We start from the raw sequence: 19,896 nt of genomic DNA on the forward strand, positions 1-19,896 counted from the left end.
AAAAGAATGAAACATAGTATTTAACATAGCCTAATATCCAGCTAATATTAGGTATTTTTCATACCACAACCCTCAATTATTGTTAAGGTTCTTGACCTCCTAGAAAATTATTGAAATTTCCACATCACCATCCCCACACATGAATAATGGGGGTTGATGTGGGTTCCACTTAGTACCATGGTGGTCAATAAGGCAGTTAAACTTATGAAAGGCATAACTTCTACATATGAAATTTGATTAGGGCAATTTTTCCCATTGGATATATCTCAATGTGAAGAACAATGTCAATGTCCTAGTAACTATGAACCCAAAGCTTTAACAACCAAAAGTTTCATTTGGCCTCAAAATGGATTTGAAATTTTCAAACCCCACATCTCCAAACTAGGACATACTGCTAAAATGTATTTGTAATCCAATTCCTCTAATTTTTCCACATATTAACTACCATGATAGATGACAAATTATATAATGATCCATTATATATCATGCATCTCCATCTAGGGAACCTTTTGGTCCCCAAAAGCTTCTATTGAATTGGGTGAGGAAATTTCTCATGTACCTTCTCCTTGAAATACCATTTTGACTTGCCTAGAAGTTATCCTTTCAACCTAACCTGTCGAAGGCCATGCTTCCCTTGTCTAGTAGTTCTAGACTTCTTTTGAATAACTATATCTTCTACTAACTCTGCCTAAGAATTTGGTGCTAAGTATTCTATAGGTGGTAGAACATGCTTCTCAATTTCTTAGAATAATAAAGGTACATAGAGTTTCTAAGTTTCTACATTCATTAATGATTAAATGTGCATATATAAGGGGGTAGACTAATTCTATAAGCATTATCACCCACCTTATTCAATAGCTCAAAAGGACCATAGATAGTCTTAACCATATTATTATGACCTTGGAGCCTTTCTTTTTTCATCTGCAACCAAACTCTATCTCCCACCGTAATTTTTTTCCTAGTTATGTGATAATCATTTCAGGCTTTGTACCTCTCTTGCAACCTCTTTAATGTTTCCTATAATTGAAAATGTACCTAATTAATATTTTCAACAAATTTCTCTACTTTGAATGCTTCTCTTCTAACATATTCCCTCACTCCTCCTTACTATCCGTATACAAAATCTAAGGGTGAAGGTGACAAATACCTAAAGCATATTTCAAAATGTGACTTACTAATAGATTTAGGATTTCTCTGTGATAAGAGTGTTGAATATAGATTAGATTTTTATGATATTTTTTTGGATGATTCTAATTATGAACCCTCAAAATATAAACCAAAGTCTTTTTAACTACTCTAGTTTTCCTATCTGTTTGTATATGGAAAGTTATATATATATCTTCAACTTGGAGTCCATATTTTTATAAAGTGTAGTAAAAGAAGGCACTAATAAATATAGAATCATGTCTAAGACGATGCTCCTTGGTATCCCAAAGATCATTGAAACTTATTTAGAAAATAAAATTGTTGCTTCTTGTCCTTTGATTCCCTTTTTATAAGGCATATGAATGCACATATTGTTGAAACTATCATTAGGGGAAATTTGAGTTATAAAATAGGCCTCCTAAGGAAAATAATAAAATAATAGCCAACATGATAAAACAAGAGATATAATTTTTCAATGGAAAGAAAGAAAACTACTTTTTTTCCTTGTATTTTTGGCTTATCTACTTGTACATTTACTCAAATGTCAAGTGTAGGTGCTCATTGGATGAGGAATTAAATTATGTTTCCAATGAGTATCTTCTATGCATGATTTTGATAGACCTTTAGTGAGATACACTAGAAATACATGAGAAAAAAATTGTGTTTCAAAAGATACACTAGAAATACATTAAAAGATGTGTTTCTTGCAACAAATTTTTTCATGTATTTCCAATTTATCTCACTATGGGTCTATTGAAAACATGAAACATGGGTACTCATTGGATGTGGAATTTAATTCCTCATTCAATGAACACCTACACTTGAAATTTTATTAAACCTACAAGGATACAAGCTAAAAATGCAAGAAAAAGAAGTAGTTTTCTTTCTTTCCCTCCAAAATCATTTACCCTAATGGTGAAAACCATCTTAAATCATATTGGTTATTTTAAATTTAATAATGATAGTTATTTTTTTGTTTTGAGGTCTATTTTTTACCTCAAAATTCAGCAAATGCAACCATCATGACTAGATAGTCATGTCTCTTCCTGGTTATTTATAAGTCACCTAAAAAAATTCAATGGAAATGTTTTCCTAGGGTTGAGTGGGTATAGGTAAGGGACATTATGAACCTTGATTGTTATTAATAATATTTTTATTACAAAAAAATACGCATCCTCTAATATATCAAGTTACATCTTCTTGCATTCTAGGCCATTATGCATGCCTTTGTGAGTTGGAAATTATCTTCCCGACACCAAAATGTCCTACAACCTTAGTGGTGTGAGTCACTATGATAAAATAAAATATTTCACCTTTAGAGGCATAAAGATTATATAAATTATAGAGAAACCCATTGCGTATATGATATTCAACCTTATTGTTACCCTTTTATACATGAAATTGGCTATGTAGTTATTGAAACACCTCTTTAAAGTGCCCGTGTTGTATGTAACTATTTTTGTATGAATCATGGTTGAATGGTCTCATGTGCATAAGAGTTCCCAAAGATGTAATTTGGATTCAATGACTTTAAAAGCATGTATAGAAACTTATTAGTATTTATCTTCTTATTTTTTATGAGTAGATGAAATTGTTGCAAAAACTCCATCCACTTGTAATATTCGATTTGTTGAAACTTACTTTGGGCCTACAAATGTTGCAGTGGACAACGATCAAAATGGATAGTGATTTATTTACCCGTCAGGTAATGATTCCACTTATTAATAACTTTAACCAAGGCATATATTTCCTTATCATATGTAGGGAAGTTTAGAATTCACCAATGAACATTTTAAAATGATAACATATTAGATTACCTCCCTAAATCAAGAATGTTCCCATAACATATCTACTTTCATTAATATATATTTTCAAAAGATTATAAAAGTTAGTTAATGTAATATTTTATGCGTAGTTGTTGTTTCATTTAACCTAATTGAAAGCTTTTCTCTAACTCTTTCCCCACTAGAAACTCTTACCACTAGTTAGTATGGCACGGAGTGGCATAGATACCACCAAAAAGGATGCTATGAACATCCATAGCTATGACACTACCCCAACAAATCTCCTACATTCAATGAAAATAGTAGGAAATATCCACTTAAGGATGGCCTCCATCTTTGTAGGATCTATCTTGAGTTATCCTATGTTAGTCACGCACCCTAATACACCAATGGTTATAGAACAAACTTGCATTTCTTAAGGTTAGCTAGTAGTTGGTGCTTTTTCAAAGTCTCTAACACCAACATGAAATGTGAGATGTGATCCTCCTAGGTAGATCAGTAAACCAATATGTTATCCAGATACACTATTACAAATAAAGCTAAATTGATACAAAATTCATCATTCATAAATCACATAAATGTATCTGACAAATTATATAAATTAAAAGGAATGACCAACCGTTGATATGAACTTTGTATTTTCTTGGAGGTGGTCTTCAAAGTGTCTTCTTCATTAATGTGTACTTGGTGGTATCTTGATTTTAGATCCAACTTGGCGAATTCTTGGCATGCTACAACTAAAGTAACATATCATCAATCCTAGGAAAACGGTATAAATTTTTTAGTGTGATCTTGTTTAGGTCTTTGTAGTCATTACACATTAGCTAAGTCATATCCTTCTTGGGTACTACGATGATAAATGACTCACAATGTGAGGTAATTGTTTGAATTACTCTTTTCTCTAATAGTTTCTACAATTATTTCTTCACTTCATCTACCTATAAAATAGATTTCCTATACAACCCAATATTTCAAAATCGGGAGTTAGACAATAACTATATCTCACCCTCCACTCCCCTTATATTAGATGATAACCTTTTAACATCCTGGAAGAACCCTACATACACCTAAAACAACTCCTCCAATTTTTTTTATATTCTTTGGTACATACCTTTAAGGATACCTTTACTCTTGCTAATTCATCACTTGGTTGATCCCCTCTTAAGAAAAAAATATATACTTCTCACTAGAACTAATAAACTTTTTGGCTTGGTTAGAAATTATGAAAAATATATCTAATTTTCTTTTATGGTACATTTATGATGAAATCATTTTCTTCCTTGATTAGTAATTAGTGGTTTTCTCTCCTCATGAAGTTCGCGTCCCTCATATACATGTAGGGGATTCCAAACACTACACCACAAACATAAAGGGGTACTATGTCTAACTCCACCTCATCAATAAAAGGTGCACTTATAGCGAATTTCATCTTACACTATTTCATTATGTTGAGGTTTACATCCTTGTTTACCCATCTCAGTGGATATGGGTTAGGTTATTCATGAACTTCCAATCCAATCTTGTTAACTAGATTGACTGCTATCAGGTTTGATGGTGAACTGGAATCAAATAGATCATATACCTTTATTTTTTCTCCTGGTTATTAATGTGGAAGATTTTGGTCATCTCCTTCTCTTATTTGTGATCAAGGATACTCAAATTCACCTCCTTATGCAGCGAGGTGCAAACAATGTTCTCATCTACATCCAACTTTCTCTCTACCAAGTTGCGTGAATCTATGGCTAGCTAATATACCCATCATTTATTAAAACTAGAGTGTTGGGCATGGCCCAACTTGGTCCAAGTTTTGAGTAAAAGACCCCACAAAAGGAGTTGGTCACGCAAAGCTCGCAGAGATATATTCATTGCATGAAATTTTATGGCTTTGGGGATGGGACAAAGCCCTTATTTTGTAACAAGTATTGGGTTGTAGTCCTTGTTTTATGGATCCATGGTATGTCGACCATGGTTTTGGTATAGATTAATTGCATATAAGGATATGTAATTCTTTGTAAAGGATCATAGTAGAATCTCAATAATAGAAGCATAAGTGAATCTCTATGTTCGCGTCTATAGTCTGTAGTTTTGGAGAAGGCTCTGCAGTTGAGTGCGTGGAGACCTTGAATAGTCTGCATCTGAGTGCGCAGACCACCTGCAGCTCAGTGCAGAGGTTAGAGAAGTGAATGTAATTGAAGATCTATTTAATAAAGAAGAAGTTTTGGCGAAGTGTTGTATCTATGTACATGTTATTTGTATACTGTTATGTATCTGATTATGTATGTTTTTCACTAAATTATGTGAAGAACTATAAGATATACTGTTATTTGTAGAGTTTATGAGTTTCTATTAAATTAATCATTTGCGCAAAGTTCTTATGCATGCGAATTTATAAGATTAATACACAGTAGAAGTAAATACACAACACCACTTCACAGATATCCCTTCGATTGTGGAAACCTGGTTCTACAACATCCCATAACTACTTCGAGTGAGACTACGACCTGCTTGCGGTTTGTTGTCGAAAGGGCTAGTAGTTGAGGGTTTTGTTGAATAGAAAGAAATACAGGAGTGGGTTGAACAGAAAGAAAGAGAATTTATAAAAAAAGAGAAAAAAAACCCTATATTATCGACTGAAGATTAGTTGCAGAGATATATCTTCAAAGATCAATATGAGATTTTCTTTGGTTCATTCCACATTGAATTGCTTGAGTGCATATCTAGGTTGGTAAAGCGTAATAACTATTTCAAAGGTGAAAAATCTAAGTGGAAACCTGATTTGATACAACAACTCAAGAGAATCGATAAAACTGTTGATTTTTGGATTGACATCATCTTGGGAGGATTTATCACTGATTTCACAATCGAAAAGATCATGTCTTATAGTGAAGCTGAATGAAGATTCTTCAAAGGACCACGAGGCAGGTTCTTAAATTCTCTGAAGCTCTGGATTAAGATGTTATTATGTGAAAAGGGGATCTAGCGGATGTAGACAGATTGATGTTTGGGCAAAGAAGAACTAAGTTGGAATTAGGAGCCTCGGGAAGTGGAAGGTGATATAGAACAGAGTCAAAGAAATATATTGAGACAGATTATAGCCCTCTAGCAAGATCTGAGAGCGAAGAAGAAATAAGTAACCCTATAACCCCACGATATTCACCCACCCATCCTGAAGGTGCGTCGAAGTCAGGAGTTGAGAAGAATCATGGCGTCTTTGGGATCCCCCATCCATCCACCCCCCTCACACCCCATCCCCATCCTCATACTTCACCTCCACCTCCACCTAGCCCGTCGAGAAGAAGAATAATGGTTGACAACATTAAGCTACCTGTATTTAAAGTACTAGGATCAAAGGACCCTGACCAGTTTTTCTTTGTAGCTAATGAAGTATGGACAATGATACCGATTAATAATGATGATGTGAAGAAGGCACAACTCATCATGTCGTTGTGGGAGAGGGTTCTGACATGCTATATTAAATACTCCACGAGTAAGTCAAATCCTACATTTGATGAAATTAAGAAAGATTTGGTAGCAGAGTTCAAGAAGCCAAAATCAGAGTCACGATGTATCACAGAGATAAAAGAAATCAAACAAGAAAGGATTGAATCTATGTGGGAATTGGATCATAGATTCAAGGTGTTGATGGTTCAAATGAGCTTTCATATACCCCCACAAAAGCATAAATAATGATTTATAACTGAATTATTGCCACATATTAGGTTTCCATTAGCACAATAGAAGATCATGACTCAGGTTGAAGCATTAGAGATTGCGATGAAGTTAGAAGCTTCGCTAATCTGAACTTGCAATTGCAGGAACTTAAGAAAGGAAAAGATGTCAGATTGGAAGTATGGTGTACAAAATTCAAGGTAGAGGGTCACTATAAGGACCAATGCCCAATGTTTAGAGATTATATTGCAAGTGGAGCATCTAATCCAGTAAATTAGGGTATGTGGTGTGAGATTTGTAGAATGTGAGGTTAACATCACTCTGAGGACTATTACCTATTGCAGAACTATATACAAACCTCGAAGTAGTTGTTTTGTAACATCTGTAGATCAATAGGCCATGATGATAAAAATAGCTGAAGTTATGACTTAATGATGGAGCGCACTTCTAATAGTTATAAACTACAAACCGAGGGACATACACACGAAGAGCAAGGCCAACACACTAGTCGAGGAGGATTTCAAAGACGAGGAGAAGGACGAGGACAAGGAGTTGGTTGAGGACGTGGCCAAATTATCTTTTACAACTGTGGCCAAGCTGGACACTTTGCAAGAGACTGTTAGAACCTGACAGAAACCTGCAAATAGTGTAAGTCTTTTGATCATGTAATATGTTATCACTCCTCCAGATCTCCAAGGCCGAGGAAGAGTCCAGCTAAGGTAACCACAATCCAATCTTTTAGCTTGGTAGCTAGTCCTACCAAGTCAAAGAGAGCTCTCTCCAAAGGATCACAGCCAAGAGGGCTTGATATATTAGGTTTTTAGGCTAGATGTATAGTGCAGAGGGTCATTTTATTTGATTTTGTTGGGTAATCACAAGGATGAGTGATTTAGGTTAGAGGGACTAGGTCAGGGAAAATGAGATATGATTGCAGACATTCAAAGGGGAAAGGTAGGTATGAAGCTTAACACTTAAAAGATGATTTGATGAGATGGTTTAAGACTAATGAGGAGTTAGGAAGAGCATAAGATATGTATTCTTCCTAAACTGAAGAAAAATGAACAAATTATGATAAATTTCCCAAAACAGAGCATGGGCAAGCATGTATTCTGCCTATCAACTTGAAAATTACCATATAACAGACATGAAATGGTTTATGAACTAATAAAAAATTCATACAAATGATCACAAAGAAGAAACAATGCTAAACATTCATACCACATGTATCCCAGAAAAATAGCTGCAACTCATCTATTGAAACTGGCCAAAATTTGATACAATAGTCTCTGATCACTAGTACAACATCCCACTGAATCCAACCTATAAAATGACTAAGAAAATACATAATATAGGCCTAAAACCAACTCATCCTAGGCTTAGGGGTCGAATCAATGATAGGAGGAGCAGTTGCAAGAAAGGCTGAACTGATAGCTAGAGTGTAGGGTGGTCAAAGTGACTCATCCCTCACTCTAGCAAACTGATTCATTACATGCCACATAGGCCATTGAACTGATGTATCTACCCTAGATAAAAGTAAAAACATAATAATTACATCATCTAGATCAATTACATGAGTAAAACTTGAAATTCCCATAGGTAAAAGTCAACTTGGAGTGAAACAGTGAAAATAGCAGAAGACTGTCAAATGCGTAGCGCCAATGTCAAAAGCGCAACGACCTCTTCAAGATGACTTTTGACTACCTTCTCGATGTCCAAATCTAGGCCAGGATAGCTCATTGGAAATTTTATCTTGTCTAGTTTCCAAAATTTCCCTTGGTTTTCAAAATGGGATTGATTTTCCCCTCCAAAATTGCCATCTGCCAAGACTACTCAAACGCCTAGCGACCGGGCCAAAAAAAAAGGCAGAAAGGTGATTTTTTGGTAGTTTTTGACCCTTTTGGCTGACCGTTTTTGCTCCAAATGCCTAGAAAAAGTATAGGATGCACGTTCTCATCATTCTGAATCTAAAAATGCTGACCATTTTCTCATTATACACTCCAAAAAAGAGTGCAACATCCAAGGTGTTGTGCGTTTGACTATGCTGACTGTGCCAAAATTTCTCCAAAAAACACAACAAAACATATCTTGCCAAAATTGTTCAAAAATAGTCAAAACTGGTGGATTGATAGATGGCTATATGTTTGAGGCATGGAGTGATGCCTCAGAAAGGATATCCAACCTCTTTTCCTCCTCTTGCTTGGTCAAGGCTTCAATTTTTGCATGAGCACTTTTGAGCTTGGCTCTTGCAATTTTGTCTCTCATGGCATAGTGCTTTGCCATTCTTCTTTGGATATCATTTTCCTTCTTGGCCTTGTCTAAGAGGCTCTCTAGATGGCCATTTACCCTTTCAAGCTAATGTTCTCGATTTTCATTTACCATCTTGGCAAATTGCTCGTTCAAGGTGAGCTCATTGGCTAGTTCTACCTCCCTTTTCCTTTCTTGTTCCAAAGCTCTCTTTAGGCCTCTAGTCCTTGGCTTTCTTCTTGGAACCTGTTCATCAAGTGGCTCACCATACTGCCCATATGCCTCATCAAGTAAGGCCTTTTCCTTTTCAGCCTCTCTCTTTTCCTTTCTGAGCTAAATCTCCATGAGCTCATGTTTGACCTCAAATTGCCTGTTCTCCTGCTTATAGTAGGAAATGATCCATTTGGCCCTTTGCAAGTTGACCTCGAGCTCTCCTATGAGTGCATTCTTCTCCTTGATGACAATAGTTGTGCTTTCACTATCATCATGCTCATCTAACTCAACTAACTGAAATTCATGCTCTATCTTATGGAGGTGTTCCTCCTGTTGTTGGGTCTCGGCCTCTACAAATTTTTCCTTTGTAAACGAAGAAGGCAAGGCCCCTCCCACAATCAGTGGGGAAAACACTTGCCTATGCCCTCTCTGATAGGTATGTGCCAAGGTACCTAAACTAGCCCTTTTGGGCTTGATTCTCTCACCATGCTCAATATGCTTTTGCCCAGTGCCAAAAACGAGATATGATTGCAGACATTCAAAGGCAAAAAATGATGAGGAGTTAGGAAGAGCATAAGAGATGTATTCTTCCTAAAATGAATAAAAATGAACAAATTATGATAAATTTCCCAAAAAAGAGCATGAGAAAGCATGTATTCTGCCTATCAACTTGAAAATTAACATATAGCAGACATGAAATGGTTTATGAACTGATAAAAAATTCATACAAATGATCACAAAGAAGAAACAATGCTAAACATTCATACCACATGTATCCCAGAAAAATAGCTGCAACTCATCTATTGAAACTGGCCAAAATCTGATACAATAGTCTTTGATCACTAGTACAACATCCCACTGAATCCAACCTGTAAAATGACTAAGAAAATACATAATATAGGCCTAAAACCAACTCATCCTAGGCTTAGGGGTCGAATCCATGAGAGGAGGAGCAGTTGCAAGAAAGGCTGAACTGATAGCTAGAGTGTAGGGTGGTCAAAGTGACTCATCCCTCACTCTAGCAAACTGATTCATTACATGCCACATAGGCCATTGAACTGATGTATCTACCCTAGATAAAAGTAAAAACATAATAATTACATCATCTAGATCAATTACATGAGTAAAACTTGAAATTCCCATAGGTAAAAGTCAACTTGGAGTGAAAAGAGCAGAAGATTGTCAAGCGTGCATCGACTTGGTCAAACGCACAGCGCCAATGTCAAATGCACAACAACCTCTTCAAGATGACTTTTGACTACCTTCCCGATGCCCAAATCTAGGCTAGGATAGCTCATTGGAAAGTTCATCCTGTCTAGTTTCCAAAATTGCCCTTGGTTTTCAAAATGGGTTTGATTTTCCCCTCCAAAATTGCAAACTCCCAAGACTACTCAAACGCGTAGTGACCGTGCCAAAAAAAAAGGCAGAAAGGTGATGTTTTGGTAGTTTTTTACCCTTTTGGCTGATCGTTTTTGCTCCAAATACTTAGAAAAAGTATAGGATGCATGTTCTCATCATTCTGAATCCAAAAATGTTGACCATTTTCTCATTGTATGCTCCAAAAAAGAGTGCAACATCCAAGGTGTTGTGCATTTGACCATGCTGACTGTGCCAAAATTTCTCAAAAAAACACAGCAAAACATATCTTGCCAAAATTGTTCAAAAATAGTCCAAATTGGTGGACTGATAGATGGCTATATGTTTGAGGCATGGAGTGATGCCTCAGAAAGTATATCCAACCTCTTTTCTCCTCTTGCTTGGTCAAGGCTTCAATTTTTGCATGAGCACTTTTGAGCTTGGCTCTTGCAATTTTGTCTCTCATGGCATAGTGCTTTGCCATCCTTCTTTGGATATAATTTTCCTTCTTGGCCTTGTCTAAGAGGCTCTCCAGATGACCATTTACCCTTTCAAGCCAATGTTATCGATTTTCATTTACCATCTTGGCAAATTGCTCATTCAAGGTGAGCTCATTGGCTAGTTCTACCTCCCTTTTCCTTTCTTCTTCCAAAGCTCTCTTGAGGCCTCTAGTCGTTGGCCTTCTTCTTGGAACCTATTCATCAAGTGGCTCACCATACTGCCCATATGCCTCATCAAGTAAGGCCTTTTCCTTTTCACCCTCTCTCTTTTCCTTTCTCAGCTGAATCTCCATGAGCTCATGTTTGACCTCAAACTACCTGTTCTCTTGCTTATAGTAGGAAATGATCTATTTGGCCCTTTGCAAGTTGACCTCGAGCTCTCCTATGAGTGAATTCTTCTCCTTGATGACAATAGTTGTGCTTTCACTATCATCATGCTCATTTGACTCAACTAACTAAAAGTCATGCTTTATCTCATGGAGGTCTTCCTCCTATTGTTGGGTCTCGGCCTCTACAAATTTTTCCTTACCCTTCTGTACCTGCTTTGTCGATGAAGAAGGAAAGGCCCCTCCCAAAATCAGTGTGGAAAACACTTTCCTATGCCCTCTCTGATAGGTATGTGCCAAGGTACATAAACCAGGCCTTTTGGGCTTGCTGCTCTCACCATGCTCAATATGCTTTTGCCCAGTGCCTTAATCTCTGTGAGGTGAATGAATAAGCTCATGAAATGGTGATGATGGAGGTGATGGTGTGGTTGAATCATAAAATGAATATGAATGATGTATGGGCTGAGGTGGAGGAATGGAGGTGAATGGATGAGAAGATGAAGGTGCCTCTTGGCCATGCTGAAGAGGTGGGACTGTGAAAATATCATTGGATATGAAAGTGTACCATGCAATGTTAAGCTGATCAAGGAAGTGTAGGACTATCATCTTGATGAGAGAATGGTGAAATATGCTATGCATTTGATGATCATGATCTTTCATTCGGGCAATGTATGACATCTTTTCGATGTTCTGGTAAAGATAGTAGGGCAGATTGAGCATTCTGACTCTTGTAAAATGCATGAGTAACCGAATATGATAGGAATAGAGCCTAGAAAACCTACCCTCACATGTGAAGTACTTCATGATGATTTTCATCATAGGAACATATATGTCTAGGAGGTAAGAGAATGGAAAAATCCTCCTTCTTTCATTCTTGTGGCTGGGTTTAAGATATGGCTCATACTAGTAATAATCCAATTCTACCTGTTTAAACCATTTCCCCCCAACATTTGAGATCCTAGTAGCAGTTGATATGATAGCAGAAGATATAGTAAAGGTGACACCAGAAAGGGTTTCCTGGTTGCCATAGTGGTTGATGATGAACTGTCTGGTCAATTCAGAGTGATGCTGAGTCCTTTCCACTTTCTCACAAAACTCAAAACAGCCCATATGTTTGAAGCTTGTGACAATGATGGGAGATGTCATGAGCTCTCTAGTGTTGGTTGGATCATATATGATGATTCTCCCTCCTTTCTGATATCTCCTTCTCTGTTGTTTTATTCCTCATTTTGATTTCTGTGTTCCTACTCTGCCATGATTTTTTGCTGTCAAAATCCTAGGGAGATGGTAGAATGGACTGTGGGTATGGGAAATGTGGAATGATTTGAGGAGAGATGATGAGGAGGAGATGGGGATGTGTGGAATGAGGGAGGTGATAGAGGACAGTTGTTAAGTGAGGGGGAATGGTAATGAATGCTAGGAAATGTGATTTGAGATGGTGGGAACGTATTACTAGGGTTTGATCTTAGGAATAATAACAAACAACTTAAACCCTATGTAGGTGAACAATGGAGGGAAGGAGTGAGTAAATTTGCCACCAACCTGATTTGCTAAAGTATATGATGACCAACTTGGAAACTTGGTGGCGATGGAGGGTTTTTAGCACGTTTTGGCTCCTTCCAGGTGAATGCGCAGCAACCTGGGCAAAGGCGCAGCGACCCAGGAAAACGCGCCCTTCAGCTACAAGAGAAGCGTCGTTGTAAACAACATTGGAATATCTGGAAAATGCACAATGACCTATCTAAACATATAGTGACCCTGCTAAACACGCCCTCTTGCTCTGTTTTGCCCAATTTCACCTTAAAATCGACAAATTTCTTTTGTTGAGGAGTTTTAAGAGTGCTAGAGTGAAAATGAAGCTTCATGGGTGTGTTTGAGAGCCTTTATACTTGGATGAAATATAATTTATGAGTTGCACACCCACTTTCTAATGTTTATTGTCATTTTCAAAATTTCATATTAATGTTTTTTTACGTTTTGACTTTTGCTTGGGATGCTTTTGGCAATGGACTTGAGTATGTAGCTAAAAATTAAATTATTACATATAATAGACATAAAATTACATAAACAAAAATAAAATTATTACATCTGTTTGAAGTTTTAATTTACAAACTTGGAATAAAATCCCTTCTTCAAATCAAATCTAGGGCTTTCAGTAACCATGGTTACATGCTTTGGAGACCTTATGCAGTGAGATGGTGATTTATTAGACCTTGGGAAAATAAAACCTAGGTGACTTAATGGAACCTCAAATAACTGAATTTTAGGTGGATTTGACTGATATAAAATATGATGAAATGAGTTTTGATGGTCAATGGATACCCAAAAAGACACATGAAGGTGGGACAACAAATACAAAATTTTGAGAGGGGAAAGTGATTTTGGATTTTAGGCCACCATAAGTGGACAAATTTTTTCATGATGACCTAAGTTGAATGCAAAAAATTTCAAACGGGACTCTAATATGATATAAAAGAGATATTTTGATCACTGGTGGCAGTATGCAAATACTAACTCTAACATTGGCCTTATTTGGGGATGGCAGATCCTTGGAGGTGCCAAGAACACCGTAGACCAAGTAGCCTTACCATATGGGCCAATACGGTAAAAAAATTAACTGAAATGCATGATTAAACACTGACAACTAAAATGACACAAACTGACTCAAAACTGACTTGAAATTGACTGAAAAAAATGACTCAAGACTTACTTAAGTGAAACAAGTACTTACAAAGCTTATTAATGGCAGCAGACCATCAAGATTTGAGGGCTTCAAATCCTGATGACAACCACCTACCTACTGAAGAAATATCTACAATCATGTGAAGTGAGCCTTCTAATGTAACCAATCCAGTAGATGGCTACTTACTGAAATTCTGCTCTCACTTTCCCCGAGCAGGAAGAATGACGTACATGTAGGCAACTCACAATAACAATTGAAACCAAGGCTTATGATAACAAACTAGACAACATTCATCTTCTCCAATGCTTGCAAAAGACTACCGAAGGGATCTTGAAAATTATGAAGCATTACCTTTTGTGAATCAATAAAAGGAGAAGAATAAGCATTATTTCCATGTGGCTGTAACAAATTAGCAAAGGGATCCTCCATAATATTTTCAACAACATAAGTGTCCATATCTATAGGATCTAGGGAAAACTCCTTTTCATCAACAAAACTTTCATTTTCTGAACCTTGAGGAAGATTTGTATATGAAAGGGGCTCTAAAACAACTTCTTCTTTATCACTGTTCTCCTCTTCATAGTCACTTGGAAACTAGAAAGATTGTACAATAACATCATCATTCTTAATGGATGGAATATGGATTTGCAAATTAAGAATATGATTTATTTCTTCTTTAGTCAAAGTGGGAATTACTCTTTGTTTTCTTTGGACAGAACAACAATTGTCTTCTTTCCCTCCTAAAGTTTGACAAGGATGTTGAATATCTTCATTAATTTCAAGCAAAGGAGTATATAAATATTCATCAGACTACTGATTCATTTCATGTGATTCCTTTTGACTATCAAGATGCAAAATTCCTTCATCTACAAGCAAAGAGGAAGCTACTGTATGCTGACTATGATCTTGTGTATCAAAGTGACTAGCTTCTTCAGACTGTTGTTGAAGGGAAAAATTAGAGAAGGCTTCAATGATTTCTTCATCATCCATACATTCGATATCATCAATACTTTCAAGATATACAATGAAACCTTCACTATAATCACAACAGCTTTGTAAAGAAAGACAAGACTTCACATACTGGTTGGATAACACATTATGGAAATCTTTTAGAGAACGTAAGCTTCCTATTGGTAACCCTTCATACCATACCCTAGATTTATCTTCAAGGGTAGACATAAAAAAATTCATGATACAGTCCTCAGGAAACTCAACTCTTAGTCTACATACATGTACATGAAATCTTACTAAATTCAAAATAGCATCATCTTCTTGTTCATTTTTAAATATAGGAATATTTGTAAACCAGTCAACATGAGGCATAGGATTTGGAAATCCATGGATCTAAGATCAATTCATAGGAGCATACCTGGGATTTATTCTTGCAACATAACTCATCTTGACATAAATGAAGTCACCAAGAAGGATTTCAAACTACTAGTTTTTGTAAAGTGGAGTCGCCATGAAGTGTTGATTGTCTGGATCTTTCAGTCAATGGAGTCATCAGGTGAATGGTACAACCTTCCTATGTATCCAAATGTTGTTCACCATCAACAATTAGATCTAAATAATTATTTTTCTTTCCTGGGGAAGATAGAGATTTTGATCCCTGACAACGATGCCAATATGTTATCACTCCTTTGGATCTCCAAGGCCGAGGAAGGGTCTAGCTGAGGTAACCACAAACCAATCTTTTAGCTTGGTAGCTAGAGCTACCAAGCTGGAGAGGGCTCTCTCCAAAGGATCACAATCAAGGGGGCTGGATAGATTATGGTTTTAGGCTAGATGTATAGTGTAGAGGATTATTGTTTGATTTTATTTGGTTGGGTGGTCGCAAGGATGAGTGATTTAGGTCAGAGGGACTAGGTTAGGGAAAATGAGATATGATTGCAGACATTCAAAGGGGCAAGGTAGGTATGAATCTTAACACTTAAACAATGATTTGATGAGATGGTTTAAGACTGATGAGGAGTTAGGAAGAGCATAAGATATGTATTCTTCCTAAACTGAAGAAAAATGAACAAAGTATGATAAATTTCTGAAAACAGAGCATGAGCAAGCATGTATTATTCCTATCAACTTGAAAATTACCATATAACAGACATGAAATGGTTTAGGAGCTGATAACCATTCATACAAATGATCAAAAGGAAGAAACAATGCTAAACATTCATACCACATGTATCCCAGAAAAATAGCTGCAACTCATCTATTGAAACCGACCAAAATCTGATTAATAGACTCTGATCACTAGTACGACATCCCATTGAATAAAACCTGTAAAATGACTAAGAAAAATACATAATATATGCCTAAAACCAACTCATCCTAGGCTCAGGGGTCAAATCCATGAGAGGAGGAGAAGTTGCAAGAAAGGCTGAACTGATAGTTGGAGTGTAGGGTGGTCAAAGTGACTCATCCCTCACTCTAGCAAACTGATTCATTACATGCCACATAGGCCATTGAACTGATGTATATACCCTAGATAAAATTAAAAACATAATAATTACATCATGTAGATCAATTAAATGAGTAAAACTTGAAATTCCCATAGGTAAAAATCAACTTGGAGTGAAACAATGAAAATAGCAGAAGACTGTCAAACGCACAACAACCTGGTCAAACATGCAGCGACCTATTCAAGCTGACTTTTGACTGCCTTCCTGATGTCCAAATCTAGCCCATGGAAAGCTTATCATGTATAGTTTCCAAAGCTTCCCTTTTTTTTCAAAATGGGCTTGATTTTCCCCTCCAAAATTGCAATCTCCCAAGACTACTCAAATGCGCAGCGACTAGGCCAAGAAAAAGGCAGAAAGGTGATTGTTTGGTAGTTTTTTACCCTTTTGGCTGACCAACTTTTCTCCAAATGCTTAGAAAAAGTACAAGGTACATGTCCACATCATTCTGAATCCAAAAATTCTGACCATTTTCTCATTGGATGCTCCAAAAAAGAGTGCAGTGTCCAAGGTGCTGCTCGTTTGACCATGCTGGTTGTGCCAAAATTTCTCAAAAAAACACAGCAAAACATATCTTGCCAAAATTGTTCAACAATGGTCAAAATTGGTGGGCTGATAGCTGGCTATATATTTAAGGCATGGAGTGATGCCTCAGTAAGGATATCCAACCTGTTTTCCTCCTCTTACTTGGTCAAGGCTTCAATTTTTCTATGAGCTCTTTTGAGTTTGGCTCTTGCAATTTTGTCTCTCATGGCATAGTGCTTTGCCATCCTTCTTTGGATATCATTGTCCTTCTTGGCCTTGTCTAAGAGGCTCTCTAGATGACCATTTACCCTTTCAAGCAAATGTTCTCGATTTTCATTTACCATCTTGGAAAATTGCTCATTCAAGGTGAGCTCATTGGCTAGTTCTACCTCCCTTTTCCTTTCTTGCTCCAAAGCTCTCTTTAGGCCTCTAGTCCTTGGCCTTCTTCTTGGCACTTGTTCATAAAGTGGCTTACCATACTGCCCATATGCCTCATCAAGTAAGGACTTTTCCTTTTCAGCCTCTCTCTTTGCCTTTCTGAGCTGAATCTCCATGAGCTCATGTTTGACCTCAAACTGCCCGTTCTCCTACTTATAGTAGGAAATGATCCATTTGGCCCTTTGTAAGTTGACCTCGAGCTATCCTATGAGTGACTTCTTCTCCTTGATGACAATAGTTGTGATTTCACTGTCATCATGCTCACCTAAGTCAACTAACTGAAAGTCATGCTCTATCTCATGGAGGTGTTCCTCCTGTTGTTGGGTCTCGACCTCTACAACTTTTTCCTTACCCTTCTATACCTGCTTTGTCGATGAAGAAGGTAAGGCCCATCCCACAATCAGTGGGGGAAACACTTTCCTATGGCCTCTCTGATAGGTATGTGCCAAGGTACCTAAACCATCCCTTTTTGGACTTGTTGCTCTCACCATGCTCAATATGCTCTTGCCCAGTGCCTTCATTTCTTCCAAGTGAATGAATAGGCTCATGAAATGGTGATGATTGAGGTGATGGTGTGGTGACTCATCAGATGAAGATGAATGATGTGTGGGCTGAGGTGGAGGAATGGAGGTGAATGGATGAGAAGATGAAGGTGCCTCTTGGCCATGCTAAATAAGTGGGACTGTGAAAATCTCATTGGATATGAAAGTGTCCCATGCAATGTTAAGCTGATCAAGGCAGTGTAGGACTATCATCTTGATGAGAGAATGGTGAAATATGCTATGCATTTGATGATCATGATCTTTCCTTCGGGCAATGTATGACATATTGTTGATATCTTGGTAAATATAGTAGGGCAGATTGAGCATTCTAACTCTTGTAAAATGCATGAGTAACCAAATATGATAGGAATAGAGCCTAGAAAACCTGCCCTCACATGTGAAGTACTTCATGATGATTTTCATCATAGGAACATTTCTGTCTAGGAGGTAAGAGAAAAGAAAAATCCTCCTTCTTCATTCTTATGGCTGGGTTGAAGATATGGCTCATAGTAGCAATAATCCAATTCTGCCTATTTAAACCATTTTTCCCCAACATTTGGGATCCCAGTAGCAACTAATATGATAGCAGAAGATATAGTAAAGGTGACACCAACAAGGGTTTCCTGCTTGTCATGGAGGTTGATGATGCACTTTCTAGTCAATTCAGAATGATGCTGAGTCCTTTTCGCCTTCTCACAAAACTCAAAATAGCCCATATGTTTGAAGCTTGTGACAGTGATGGGAGATGACATGAAATCTCTGGTGTTGGTTGGCTCATATCTGATGATTCTACCTCCTTTCTTATATCTCCTTCTCTGTTGTTTTTCTTCCTCATTCTAACTTCTGTGTTCTTGCTCTGCCATGATTTGTCGTTGTCAAAACCCTTGGGATATGGTAGAATGGATTGTGGGTATGGGAAATATGGAATGATGCGAGGAGAGATGATGAGGAGGAGCTGGGAATCTATGGAATGAGGGAGGTGATAGAGGATAGTTGTTAAGTGAGGGGGAATGGTAATGAAAGCTAGGGAATGTGATTTGAGATGGTGCGAATGTATTACTAGGGTTTGATCTTAGGAATAACAACAAACAACTTAAACCTTATGTAGGTGAATAATGGAGGGAAGGAGTGAGTAAATTTTTGACCAACTAGATTTGTTGAAGTATATGATTGGAAACTTGGTGGTGATGGAGGGTTTGTAGCACGTTTTGGCTCCTTCTAGTCGAATGTGCAACGACTCGAGCAAAGGCACAGAGACCTAGGCAAATGCGCCCTTCAACTACATGAGCACAATGTCGTTGTAAGTAACACTGGAATCTCTAAAAAAACGTGCAATGACCCAGTTAAACACGCAACAACCTGACAAAATGTGCAGCGACCCTGCTCAACATGCCCTCTTGCTACGTTTCACCCAATTTCACCTTAAAATCGACAAGTTTCTTTTGCTGAGTAGTTTTGACAGTGCTAGAGTGAAAATGAAGCTTCATGGGTGTGTTTGAGAGCCTTTATACTTGGATGACATATAATTTATGAGTTGCACACCCACTTTTTTTAATGTTTCTTGTTATTTTCAAATTTTCATATTAAAGCTTTTTTACTTTTTAACTTTTTCTTGGGATGCTTTTGGCAATGGACTTGGGTATGTAGCTAAAATGTAACTTATTACATATAATAGACATAAAATTACATAAACAAAAATAAAATTATTACATCTATTTGAAGTTTTAATTTACAAACTTGGAATAAAATCCCTTCTTGAAATCAAATTTAGGGCTTTCAGTAACCATGGTTACATGCTTTGGAAAGCTTTATTTAACTGAAAAAGATATTATTTTCTTGACTCTCATATTTTGCTGACCTTATGCAGTGAGATGGTGATTTATTGGACCTTGGGAAAATAAAACCTAGGTGACCTAATGGAACCTCAAATGACTATATTTTAGATGGATTTGACTGATATAAAATATGACGAAATGAGTTTTGATGGTCAATGGATACCCAGAAAGACACATGA

This window comes from Pinus tabuliformis, chromosome 1_2, assembly GCF_031772625.1.
Source record: "Pinus tabuliformis cultivar Carrire ecotype Pingquan chromosome 1_2, CPIR1, whole genome shotgun sequence".
Taxonomy (NCBI): Eukaryota; Viridiplantae; Streptophyta; class Pinopsida; order Pinales; family Pinaceae; genus Pinus; species Pinus tabuliformis.